At 34.6% G+C, this 14,027-nt stretch overlaps 1 protein-coding gene across 3 annotated transcripts in view; it reads right to left on the bottom strand.

Moving 5' to 3' along the window:
- The window catches only part of LOC115211091 (post-GPI attachment to proteins factor 3-like), a 54,654-nt gene that overhangs the window by 30,396 nt on the left and 10,231 nt on the right, over positions 1 to 14,027 (bottom strand). The window contains exon 1 of one of the 3 annotated variants that reach the window (XM_036502097.1): positions 13,168 to 13,188. The exons of the other annotated variants lie outside the window; for them this stretch is intronic. The gene's annotated coding sequence lies outside the window, so the exon portion shown is untranslated. Of the gene's footprint in view, positions 1 to 13,167; positions 13,189 to 14,027 lie in introns of those variants that run through there. 3 annotated transcript variants of the gene reach the window in all.

Below are 14,027 nucleotides of genomic sequence, written 5' to 3'. Positions count from 1 at the left end.
AAAGATAATCTTGGTCATGACATTGCTAGTTATTCTTTCAAGTTTTTTCACTCTGCTTAAACCAAACCTGATGATGTATAAGTCAAATAATTCATCAGTCCAAACATTTTCAGTCCCTAACTTCCCAAAAACTCAAATGTTTTTCCAAATCAAAAAATTAACTCAGATGTCAGACTCACCATCTAACCATTGTTTCTCTACTATATGTCACTTTACATCAAAATATTATACAAGAATCTCTAATGTGACATAAACTGTAAACAATCTACTTCATGAAATACCTTGTGTGTCTTTCTATCAACTCTTTAGTTACCATATTTCTGTTAAGATACACTGCTTTTGTTTAAAATCAGTTTGAAAATAATAAAAAATTCAGTGAAATAAGTCATTATTAAGCTGATGTTTGGAACATAAATTAACAAAAAATTTTCATGGAAGGTTTTAATTGAGATCACATTTAAATTAAGAAGTATATATCATAGAAGCAGAGATGTTTTCAGGTAGATTGGTATTAAAAGGGTTAAGTAACTAGGAGTTTGGTTTCCATTAAGACATATTTACCGCAACCTTTCTCATTATGTGTATAATTTATTGCAATAATGAGTTGAAGAACCAAACTTGAATGTAAAAATAACCACATAACTTGACGACAATTACATCATCAAAGTATCAACAACAAAGGAATAATTTTCATGAAAACAAGAAATAAATGCAATTAAGAAAAGACACAAGAAAAATAAAAAAAGAAAATAAACTAATTAAACTTTAAAACATAACAGAAGAATAGCAGATGTGATTTTTAGTTAATGCATAGTGTTAATCCAATGCACTTATGGTATATCACAAAACTCAGAAGCCACTACAAATTATGTATCTAAACCTGAGCTGGATACAAATTCTTCAAATGCAGAAGACGCAACAGATGCTTAAGAGTTAGAGATAATCTAACTGAAATAAGGCACAGAAACATACAGCAATAAAAATGACAAGAATCCAATATTTTATTTCTGTACTTATATATAGTGATAATAATCCTTTCTACTATTGGCAAAAGGCTTGAAATTTTAGGGGAAGAAGCTAGTCAATTTCATTGACCACCAGTATTTGAATGGTACTTATTTTATCAACCCCTGACAGGATGAAAAGCAAAGTAAGCCACAGTGGTATTTGAACTCAGAATATAAAGCCAGAAATGCCACTGAACATTTTGTCCAAGATGCTAATGGTTCAACTAGCATGTTGTTATAATAATAATAATAATAATAACAATAATAATATTGGTTTCAAATTTTGGCACAAGGCCAGCAATTTCAATGGCGGGGTTAAATTGATTGCATCAATACCAGTACTTGACTGGTACTTATTTTATTGACCCTGAAAGGATAAAAGGCAAAGCTGACCTTGGTGGAATTCAAATGTCGCTATGCATTTTTCCTGCCATGGCAAGAATTCTGCCAGCTCATCACCTTCAATAATAATATTAATCACTAGCTGGACCTGTGAAAACTTCACAGAAAACCTAAAAAATGTAAGCACCTGCACATTGTGTGCTGGTGACAAGAGAAATGTTTCTACATTGTGACACTTACAGAATATAGAAAGAAGTGTAAAACCGATAACTATATAACCCAACCAAAATATCTCAGTTATGCAAATGTAAACAGAATTACTATTTAGCCTTAAAGTACATCATACATATTGAAAGAACCTTCTTAGTTTAGTAGTACAAAACATTCTTCTGATATTCTTTTATTCCTTTACTTGTTTCAGTCATTTGACAGTAGCCATGCTGGAGCACTGCCCTTTAATCAAAGAAATTGACCCCTTGACTTATTCCCTATAAGCCTGGTGCTTATTCTATCAGTCTCGTCTGCCAAACAGCTAAGTTATGAGTATGCAAAAACACCATAAATACACACACACACACACACGCACACGACAGGCTTCTTTCAGTTTCCATCTACCAAATTCACTCACGAGGTTTTGGTCGGCCCAAGGTTATAGTGGAAGATACTCTTTAAAGTATAGAGTTGAATTTCATGTAGCCACCTGTTGGCAGCTTTTCTCCCCACCCATTTTGTAGTAAGTATTACCCATTTTTCTAGGCTCTTTTCACAGCTATACCCCATTCAAAATTTGCATAAGTTTTTGTATGGAAAAAAAAAGGAAGGGAGTGGGGCTTGTTTGTAGCTTGTAAAGAAAATGTTAAACATGCCTGAAAAAAAAAACATGGTCTTTCCCCACACTACTAAATGACATGAAGAACTATCAAACAAGGTGAATAAGTACCAGGGGTGGGAGAAAGAAGAGAGAACTAACACTCCAGAATGAAAATGTAAACACCTGAAAGACTTACTCTCTATTCATTACTAAATGTCTTTACTGCTTCTTCATTGTTAATTGTAAAGAAGCTAGAAAAGATCGATTGTATTTCAGTCTAATTGTCATTGTAAATGACTGAGGCTTTCCTTTCTCTGTCTCTATCACTTCACTCTTTTTCTCTACGGTTAAGAGAGTGAAGATTCCAAGGGGCCAGCCTTGTTACATTCTATGTGGGGCTGAATCTCCCTGAGAACTATGTTAATGGTACACTTATCTGTGGAGTACTCAACCACTTGTGCGTTAATTTTATCTTGGTGTGGTAATGAAAGTGAAAGTGGCATCTAATATTCGCTGTAGTTATTTGTCTTTCATTTACCAATGTGTCTATGTACCTATTTTCTTTGGATATATGTATCTATTTTCTTTTGATGTATGTGTCAGTCTACTCTGTAAATACTGATAAACATTTAAAAACCTAAAAAGGAACACCACCTTCCTTTCAGTCACCACTCACTGTCTCTGTCCCTCCTCTCTCTCCCACTTTGCCACTCACTTCAACTATACCTCCTCTGCTTAACACCTTTTATTTCTCTTTTTCTTTGTACCTCTCCCTTCAACATTTTTACTGCTTCATTTGAAATAAGTGTGTCACACACTACAGGTACATATGAACAAAAGCAAAAAGTTAGCATGATATTATTGATAATAATCCTTTCTACTATAGGCACAAGGCCTGAAATTTGAGGGAAGGGAGGTAGTCGGTTACATCAAGCCCAATGTTCAAATGGTACTTATTTCATCAACCCCAAAAGGATGAAAGGTAAAGTCGACCTCAGCAGAATTTGAACTCAGAATGTAAAAACAGATGAAATATTGTTAAGCATTTTGCCCAGTGTTTTAATGATTCTGCTAGCTTACCATAATAACAAAAATTCATTCCACTATCAGCACAAGGCCAGATTTTCGTGGGGAATGGGATAGTCAATTACATCAACTTTGGTGTTCAACCAGTACTTATTTTATTAATTCCTGCAAGGATGAATTTGAATCCAGAATGTGAAAAGCAGAAAGAAATGCTGCTAAGCAATTTGCCTAGCATGCTAATATTGATTCTACCATCCAATTTGCTGCTTTTAAAATGATGATGATGATGACGACGATGATGATGATATACATGAATAAGATGGAAAGTGCAGCACCTGTAGATGTCACACCTGCTCTAAACTGTATAGATGCAGTAACCACTATATGTGTGTGTGTGTATTAATCACTGGGATAAAATGTTTTCAAACAAAACATTCAAACTAAAACTGTAGAGTCAAACAGGTTTAATTCAAAGGTAGACTGACAGCAAATCACATTACAACTGTCAGTTCTACCATCAACTGGTTCAATGGTCAATGATATTGAACAACCAGTTGTTGCTATTAGTGTTAACACAATGAAAACAATTTATCAACTTTTGAATATTTATGCATATGTACACACACACACAGAGGCAAGTACAAATATATACATACATGCAAATATCCAGATATGCACTTACATGGATATACACACACACAACACACATACATATACATCTGTGTGTATACATACATGTGTGTGTGTGTGTGTGTGTATGTATGTATGTATATATATATATATATATATATATATATATATATATATATATAGGTGAGAAAGTTGGTGTGTATATATATATATATACAATTTTGTGCTTGAGGAGACCTATTGAGTCAAGTACATCAACATCAAAATAAAAATCAAATGGAAATTGTAGTTATGATACCCATGCCGGTGGCACATAAAAAGCACCATCCTAATGTGGCCGATGCCAGCGCCGCCTGACTGGCATCCATGCCAGTGGCACATAAAAAGCACCAACCGATTGTGCCCGTTTGCCAGCTTCCTCAGGCCCTTGTACCAGTGGCACGTAAAAAACACCCACTACACTCACGGAGTGGTTGGTTTTAGGAAGGGCATCCAGCTGTAGAAACACTGCCAGAGTAGAGAGGAGCCTGGCGCAGCCTCCTGGCATCCCAGACCCTGGTCAAACCGTCCAACCCATGCTAGCATGGAAAATGGACGTTAAACAATGATGATGATGATGATATATATGTATATATACATACACATGTATACATACATACATATATATATATACATATGTATACATATATATATACATACATATATATACATATATATATACATACATATATATACATATGTATACATACATATGTATACACACACACACACACACACATATATATATAATATATATATATAGGTGAGAAAGTTGGTGTGTATATATATATATATACAATTTTGTGCTTGAGGAGACCTATTGAGTCAAGTACATCAACATCAAAATAAAAATCAAATGGAAATTGTAGTTATGATACCCATGCCGGTGGCACATAAAAAGCACCATCCTAATGTGGCCGATGCCAGCGCCGCCTGACTGGCATCCATGCCAGTGGCACATAAAAAGCACCAACCGATTGTGCCCGTTTGCCAGCTTCCTCAGGCCCTTGTACCAGTGGCACGTAAAAAACCCACTACACTCACGGAGTGGTTGGTTTTAGGAAGGGCATCCAGCTGTAGAAACACTGCCAGAGTAGAGAGGAGCCTGGCGCAGCCTCCTGGCATCCCAGACCCTGGTCAAACCGTCCAACCCATGCTAGCATGGAAAATGGACGTTAAACAATGATGATGATGATGATATATATGTATATATACATACACATGTATACATACATACATATATATATACATACATATGTATACATATATATATACATACATATATATACATATGTATACATACATATGTATACACATATATATACATACATATATATACATATGTATACATACATATGTATACACACACACACACACACACACATATATATATATATATACATACATACGTATACATACATACATACATACATATGTATATATATACATACGTATACATACATACATACATACATACATATGTATATATATACATATATACATACGTATACATACATACATACGTATACATACATACATACGTATACATACATACATACGTATACATACATATGTATACATCACTAAAGCGACTAAGGGCACAAGTCAGCACCAGTACTGCTAGAAATAAGAGTCAAAACAACTCATAGCCACAATAAGCACTTATCTTAAAGCTCCCTCAGCACTGGGCATAGTCAGATCACCAGTGAGTTGTTTTGACTCTTATTTCTAGCAATACTGGTGCTGACCAGCGGCCTTAGTCACTTTAGTGACATTACATATTTTGGACTTTCGGTTGAAAAATCCATCCTTATTATTTATAATGTTCACTTTTGCCATTTATGAAATCAGCATATGATTTTTATGGTCATCTTATAAGCTGATAAGGCGAGTTGAGTTTAGGTGCCAGTAAGAGCCACTGATAGCATTAATATGTGAAATCACTGGTGATTTGGCTAAGCCCAGTGCTGAGGGAGCTTGCTTCCCTTGTCTGTCATTAAAATAGTGCTTATCATGGCTATGACTTGCTTTGACTCTTATTTCTAGCGATGCTGGAGCTGACTAGCGCCCTTAATTGCCAATATACACTTGTGCACACACAGACACATGCACACAAATAAAAGGCAATGAAAGTGTGTGTGCATGTGTATGTGTGCCCTAACAAAACTTTGTGCTGCATCACTTTTGTGAAGTTTTATCAGTGAACAGGTTGCAGTTTTAAAGCAACGAAAATATTTTGACACAAATGAAATTTTAATGTTCTTTTCTACTCTAGGTATAAGGTCCGAAATTTTGGGAGAGGGCACCAGTCGATTAGATCAACCCTAGTTCACAACTGGTACTTAATTTATCAACCCCAAAGGGATGAACGGCAAAGTCGACCTCGGCGGGTGAAATTTTAATGTTGAAGTGAAACTGGTAATACTTTAACACAGAGGTCCCTTAATGGTACTACCTAAATACAGGTGTTACATACAAAACATTTTAAATGTATGCTGTGAGGATGTGTAATGACACCCTATCCCTAAAAACTAACCCTCGCCTTCTTATCGTTATGTACATGCATTGGGACCTCTGTATTTAAGTAGTGCCGTGAAACTAATGGTATTGTGTGTTCTTGAATGGCTTACAAATATCTACGCTGCAACTGTTTCTGTTTCAGCACACTATCTCAGATCAAGTCACTTGCCATGCAAGTACATCTCCGTATTTTTTTAAATCACTGTGGATAAATGCCAACAATGACCTTCTCAGGCTCCTCAATATTTTAATTTCTAAACAGAAGCAATTGGGGGCAGAGAGTGGGGTTGCAAAAAATTCATAATTTCTCAAATTTTTGTTTGTATAGCATATAAATGTATTCAGGGGAAAAATATTGAAAAACATCAATACATGCAAGAGTCAGAAAGAAACAAGGAGGGTTGTCTTTGGATGTGCTAGAAACAACAGCCAAACCGTCCTTAAATCACTCACTTTTCCCTCTGAAAATAGTATTTATTTTTTTTTTTTTTTACCAACAATGCTTTTCCCATGGTTTTGAAGTGCAAAAAAAAAATTGGCCAAAATAGGTCCGGAATGGAATGATGAGAGAGGGGGGGGGGAAGAGTTTTCAAAAGTTTTTCATACAAAGATACCCCAACCCCATCATTTCAAAGGCTGTGACTTAAAAAAAATGAGGAAAATCTCCCAAAAAAGTTTCCCCACAAATTTCTTTATAATCATAATCTATGCCATTTGAAAGGTATTTGTATAAATAGCCATCTTCCTGAAAGTTATGAGAGAAAAAAGTTAGATCATGTGAATTTTCCGAAACTCCTCTCTCCACTCACTCAGAAAACTTCTCCCTCATAAACCCCTATATACTCTGAAGCCACAATGTCTAAGCGGTATTTGTAGAAAATTTTGTTAAAAGTATCGAATACTCTGTATGTTATGAAGCAACAAAGTTGGGGATGAACAAATGTGTTAATTCCCCATTTTTTTGATTTTTTCACTTCATTCATTGTTTGCAATTTTCGCTCTTTCTTTCTTTCTTTCTCTCTTTCTCTCTCTCTCACCCTCTCACTCACACACACACACACACAGCAAAGTTTACAGACGGGCTGCTGAATTGAAATCTCTATGTTGCTTTGAGGGGAAGGTAAAACTTGGCAAACTGCTTCTCCCTCTGTTGTTGGACTACTGTGATGTTTGTTTTAAAAAGATTATGACTGTTATAAAATAATAAAAGTAATATTTACTAAGCAAGTGAGCACTATAACGCAAGAGATAATTAGACATAAAATATAAAAATTATTAGAATTGGGAATCAAATGTAAAAATATTATTGAAGGGCTAGCAGAAAACCACCCGGAGGGTGGTCTTTCTGCTAGTATATATAATATGTGTGTGTGTGTGTGTGTGTAATATATAATATATATATATATATATATACATATGTAATATATATAATATATGTGTAATATATATAATATATTTGTGCAATATATATAATATATATGTGTAATATATATAATATATATACATATATATGTGCATGTGTGTGTGTGTGTAATATATAATATATATGTGTAATATATATAATATATATGTGTGTAATATATATACATATATATATATGTGTGTGTGTGTAATATATATATAATATATATTCTTTTATCCTTTTAGTTGCTTCAGTTAATTGACTTCAGCCATGCTGGAGCACTGCCTTTAGTCGAGCAAATCGACCCCAGGACTTATTCTTTGTAAGCCTAGTACTTATTATATTGGTTTCTTTTGCTGAACTACAAAGTTATGGGGACATAAACACACCAGCATCGGTTGTCAAGCGATGCTGGGGGGAACGAACACAGACACACAAACATATACCCACACATACATACATATATATATATATATATATATATATATACGACGGGCTTCTTTCAGTTTCCATCTACCAAATCCACTGACAAGGCTTTGGTCAGCCTGAGGTTATAGTAGAAGACACTTGCCCCAGGTGCCACGCAGTGGGACTGAACCCAGAACCATGTAGTTGGTAAGCAAACTACCTACCAAACAGCCATCAGAAACAGCCACATAAATGGTGTAAGGAAATTGAAGGAAGGCATTGAAACTTCTCCTCTGCAAGTTTATTTTATTCAACAGCAAAAGGAGCTATTTTTTTCAGAGGGAAATATGATTGGTATATTCAAAAATGGCAATATAAAGGAATGTATTTGCTACGTTCTTACAGTGTATGACCACTCTGAAATTGACTTCAGGTAACGAAAAATGAAAACAAGAAGAGTTTGACTTTAGTTCACAAATACTGCTTTGAATCTTTAGCAGTTCACAGTGAAAAGATGTTGCATTCAAAATATCATAATGGATGGGTAAATAAGCATCCTTTGGTAGGTAAACAAAGATATTAACAAATAGAAGAGAGGGAAGGGAGCATCACCTTTCAGGAAACCTAGAATAGGTAAAGGTACTTGCCAAAGTTTAATGCAGTTTAAATATGGAGATTAAGATTATTTGGTATTGGATATTCATTGCATACAGTGTTCCTAATCAATTTAATCACCATCACAGGTGTACAGTCGAAATAAATAAATAGACAAAATCCTTTCACTTTTATAATATTCTCTAACCAAGAAATAAATAATACACAATTAAAACATATAAATAAATAATAAATCAGAAGAATGTGAAATCCACGAAAAAAATATTCTCTAATGTCAATATACGACCATATAGATTAAAAAGTATGGAAGACCTTACATACAAAAAACTATGTACAACAAATTAGAGAAAAACCCATGTAAACCACTGTTTTTCCCAGTTTGTCCATTTACATGGGAGCTCTGGCCAAAATGTTATAGTGCATGACTATCTTTGAGACATAAGTAATGTGTGTGTAAAGTTTGGTGAAAATCAGTTGAGAATTGTGGAAATGTATGCACACACACATACTGTGATTTATATATAAGCCATTATAAAGAAGAATGGAGAATTATACATCTTCAAATGTGTTTAATACAGTATTATTCTCATTAAATTTACATTAAACACTAATCGTGTTTCTGCTTGGTTAAATGTCCTAATGGTTTATGCGCATTTTGTTGGTTCAGTTGCAGAACATATTCATTCAAGGAGACATTCCAATGCAGCTTTGTTCAAGGTTTTATCCATGCAGGTGATTGAAGAGAACTGAGGATTCAAGTCTTAGCTTGTCCTTCTTATAGTATATTCAAGGTGAGGAATCATAAAACTTTAGGGTACATGATAGTAGAGATTGGTACTTATTTTAATAACGTAGAAAGGGTGAATGGCAAAGTTGACCTCAGTGGAATTTGAACTCAGAACTTAAAGACAGACGAAATGCTTCTCAGGATTTTGCCCAGCATGGTAATGATTCTGCCAAGTCACTACCTTAAAAGCACTTATTATATTGGTAGGTGAAAATTCTGTCAGCACCAGCTGGTAGGATTGCTGTATTACACGATTTCCTCACAATCTGCAAGTCATCAGCAACAGGTATCCGAGCAACAAATGCCATATTGAAAATCCATTGATATGATATAGTTGAGCACTAATTGCTAATTTACATACAGCCCACCAGCTTTTTTGTAATATCATTGACTGTTTAGTCAATGTTAAACTATATTAGCTTGATGGATTTATGATCTGGCATTCAGTGCTTGAGTACCTGTTGCTGATGAACCACAATTTAAGATGAAATCACATGATGCAAAGACTCATCTGCAAGTGCTGACAAAATTTTCATCTGCCAATATAAACTCATGCATTCATTTTTCCAATTTTATTTTTTATAATTATTACCATTGTTGCAACATCCGACTTAAGAAAAAAGTTCTTCCTTTTAAAGTTTTGTCCTGCAGGACCAGTAGCAAAAATCATTGATCATGATTGATACACTTTGAAAGTGTAGCTGCTAAAATAAGAATAGCCTAGGCAAAGTTCAGAGAGCTTTTACCTCTGCTGGTGATAAAGGGCCTCTCGCTCAGAATAAAAGGTAGACTGTATGATGCATGTGTACAAACTGCCATGCTACATGGCAGTGAAACATAGGCCGTGACCTCTGAGGACATGCGTAAGCTTGCAAGGAACGAAGCCAGCATGCTCCAATGGATGTGTAATGTCAGTGTGCATACTCGACAGTGTTAGTGCATTGAGAGAAAAGTTGGACCTAAGAAGCATCAGATGTGGTATGCAAGAGAGACAACTGCGCCAGTATGGTCATGTGGCAAGAATAGATGAGAATAGCTGTGTGAAAAAGTGTCACACCCTAGCGGTTGAGGGAACCTCTAGGAGAGGTAGACCCAGGAAGACCTGGGATAAGGTGGTGAAGCATAACCATCAAACATTAGGCCTCACCGAGGCAATGACTAGTGACCAAGAACTTAGGAAATATGCTGTGCTTGAGAGGACCCAGCAAGCCAAGTGAGACCATAACCCGTGGCCTATGCCAGTGGTGTAACCAGCCCACTTATGCATACCTTTCCTTCATTAGACACTAAACTCTGCTTGCGAAGACCTGTTAAGGCAAGTGAAATCAAAATCAAATTCAATGACAGCACCACTTGAATGGCATCTATGCTAGTGGAGCGCTAAGAGCACCACCCAAGCGTGATTGTTACCAGTGTCACCTTAATGGCACATGAAAAACAACATTCAAGCAAGGTCATTGCCAGTGCTGCTGGGCTGGCTCCTGTGCAGGTGGCATGTAAAAAATAGTTTGAACGTGGCCATTGCCAGTACAGCCAGACTAGCCCTTGTGCTGGTAGCATGTAAAAGCAGCCACTACACTCTCGGAGTGGTTAGCGTTAGGAAGGGCATCCAGCTGTAGCAACTCTGCCATATCAGATTGGAGCATGGTGCAGCCATCTGGCTCGCCAGTCCTCAGTCAAACTGTCCAAACCATACCAAGATGGAAAGCGGACATTAAACGATGATGATGATGATGATGATACATATATGTGTGTGTGTTTGTGTGTCGGTGTTTGTCCCTCCCAACATTGCTTGACAACCAATGCTGGTGCATTTACGTCCCTATAACTTAGCAGTTCAGCAAAAGAAACTGATAGAATAAGTCCTAGGCTTACAAAGAATAAATCCAGGGGTCGATTTGTTCAACTAAAGTCAGTGCTCCAGCATGCTTGCAGTCAAAATGACTGAAAGAAGTAAAAGAATAAAACAATACCATAAAAGCTAACCCTACTGAGTTGTTTTCAATCAAACTTGTCTTTTTTTTCATAAAAAAATATAGCAAACGACAGATGGCTCAGCAATCAGCTGTTTCCTCCTGTTGAAACAATACTCTTCATTCACTAATGATGCTATAGAATTTAAACAACACATATTACTCTAATGTGTCTAAATGTAAAAAATGAGATTTCAACAAAACTGGACATTCTTTGTTTCCCTGTCTATTCAGTTTAAAAGTATTGAAAACCAACTAACTTTTTGTTACTTGTTAATGACAAAATAATGATGTCTTGCCTTCTTCACTATTACTGTATGAGGTACTAACAGCCTATATGATGCTAAATGAAATACAAACTACTGAAATGTACCATACTAATAAGATATGTTCAAAATATTCTCTGGTACATAATTTATTACTTCATATATCAGATGACCTTTACAAATGACTTGCAACTCTGCTCTGTATATGTCATCAATTTAGAAGAAAAATTTTCATGAAAATGATAATAAATTGGCTGACAAAATTAATCATTCAAAATTGAGAATGCTTTGAACAAAAAATTTAAGGTAAAACAGTTATGCATGGAAAACAGATATTAGCTATTCGAAGATACACAAAGACTGTTAACTTCACTTGAGCATTTATTATTTGGTGTCAAAAATTTTTTTTGCACAACTGCAATCTGGTTACTGATGTAATTCTACTGATAACAAATAATAAATGTAAAAGAAAGTTAACAATCTTTGTGTGTTTTTCAATGCCTAATATTTGTTTCCCCACACTATAACTGCTTTAGTTTCAACATATGGTCTTCAATCAAATCCAAAATTAAAGGTAGTTTCCATCAAACCCTAAATTCTCCAGATACAAGATTTCTTATGTATGTCTCTAATCTGTTAAGATTTTATTCAAAGGAAAGAGAAAATTGAACAAGCAAGTTTTTAAAAGGTGAAAGAAGCATGCTGTTTACTTTGTACTGCTAAATTGCTAATATCTACTCCAAAACACTGTACTATTTATAAATTGTATAGGAGCTTTGAGTACTGAAAGCCTAACTGAAGATAAGAGAGGTATCAACTGGTCAAATTCTCTTGTCATTCTGCTTGAGAAGTTGAAATTGCAAAGCAAACATTTGCAAACTATCAATAGGAAACGTAGATGGTAAGTAGAGCATAAATCAGGAAGGCATTAACAGATTCTTACTTGTTTTTGATAAGTTTTATATCCTGTACTGTGAACATTGAGCATAATTTTTTTTTTAACTATGTGCAATAACAATAGCTATAGTAGTAGCAGCTGCTACTGCTACTGCCTTCAATCATTAACCTCTTTCTAAATTTCTCTTTATTATTAGATTGTGACATTTATTTTGCATCCTTTATAGTATGAAACTGAACTTCATTTTTTTTTGTTGAAATAGTGACATTGTTAAAATCTAACACATTTATTTAATGTTATTTAAATCATTCAATAACCAAACAATATGACACACTGAAGCAAATGAAAACGTTGATGCTTTCATATGTTCTATCACTAGTTTTATTTCTAATACATCCGAGCAAATAAATAAGTGTATGAAACTGAAAACAAATTTTGCTTACCTCAAATATCAAATAAACTGGTCACAAATATAGTGTTGTATTAAATCAAGGACAAAATGTATTATACTTCACATTATACCTAAGCTGATAAAAAGTGCAATAGCATAATACTCAGTGCAAATTAGAGGTAGCAGTCCTCAAAAGGATTAAAATTACTTAATCCACTTAAACATTACTAAATGATTAATAATCTTCATGAAAATACAATATGTCACTACTGTAATTTTAGATTAAACACACCAAAATTCAATTCAAATTGGAAATAAAAACTTAAAAACATCTAGATGAAAAATAAGTTGAAAAAATATAAAATATTCAATGAACAATAACTCAGACAACAATTCAAACATATAATATTGGTTAATATAAGATTAGCCTGCCAAAGTTATTAACAAATGTAAATCTTAATCAGGGAACAGATTATTGAAAATATGAGCTACAGTATGTAAATAAGTATTTGTATTAGAAAGGGGAAAATAAAATACAGAAAAAAACACATGCTTCAAAATTATGTATTAAAATAGGTCACAAGCTTCAGTGCAACAAGTTACAAATTATCCCAGAGTCTAGAGAGCCTATGCAGTTATTAATATAATTTTTTTTGTTTTTTCTTCTGTATTTTATTTTCCCTTTTGTAATGCAAAATCATATTTGCATACCATAATTTTTGTAGCTGTGAGGTTCCCAACCACATAGGTCTGGGTTCAGCCCCACTGCATGACACCTTGAACAAATGTCTTAAAATATAGCCTCAGGCCAACCAAAGCCTTGTGAGTGGATTTGGTAGACAGAAACTGAAAGAAGTTAGTCGCGTACATATATATGTAGTGAGAATTTACAAAAAAAAAAAAAAGACCAAG

The sequence above is a fragment of the Octopus sinensis genome, linkage group LG4, assembly GCF_006345805.1.
Source record: "Octopus sinensis linkage group LG4, ASM634580v1, whole genome shotgun sequence".
Classification (NCBI taxonomy): domain Eukaryota; kingdom Metazoa; phylum Mollusca; class Cephalopoda; order Octopoda; family Octopodidae; genus Octopus; species Octopus sinensis.
The sequence above is the reverse complement of the archived record's forward strand: the minus strand, read 5'-3'. Positions and strand labels throughout refer to the sequence as shown.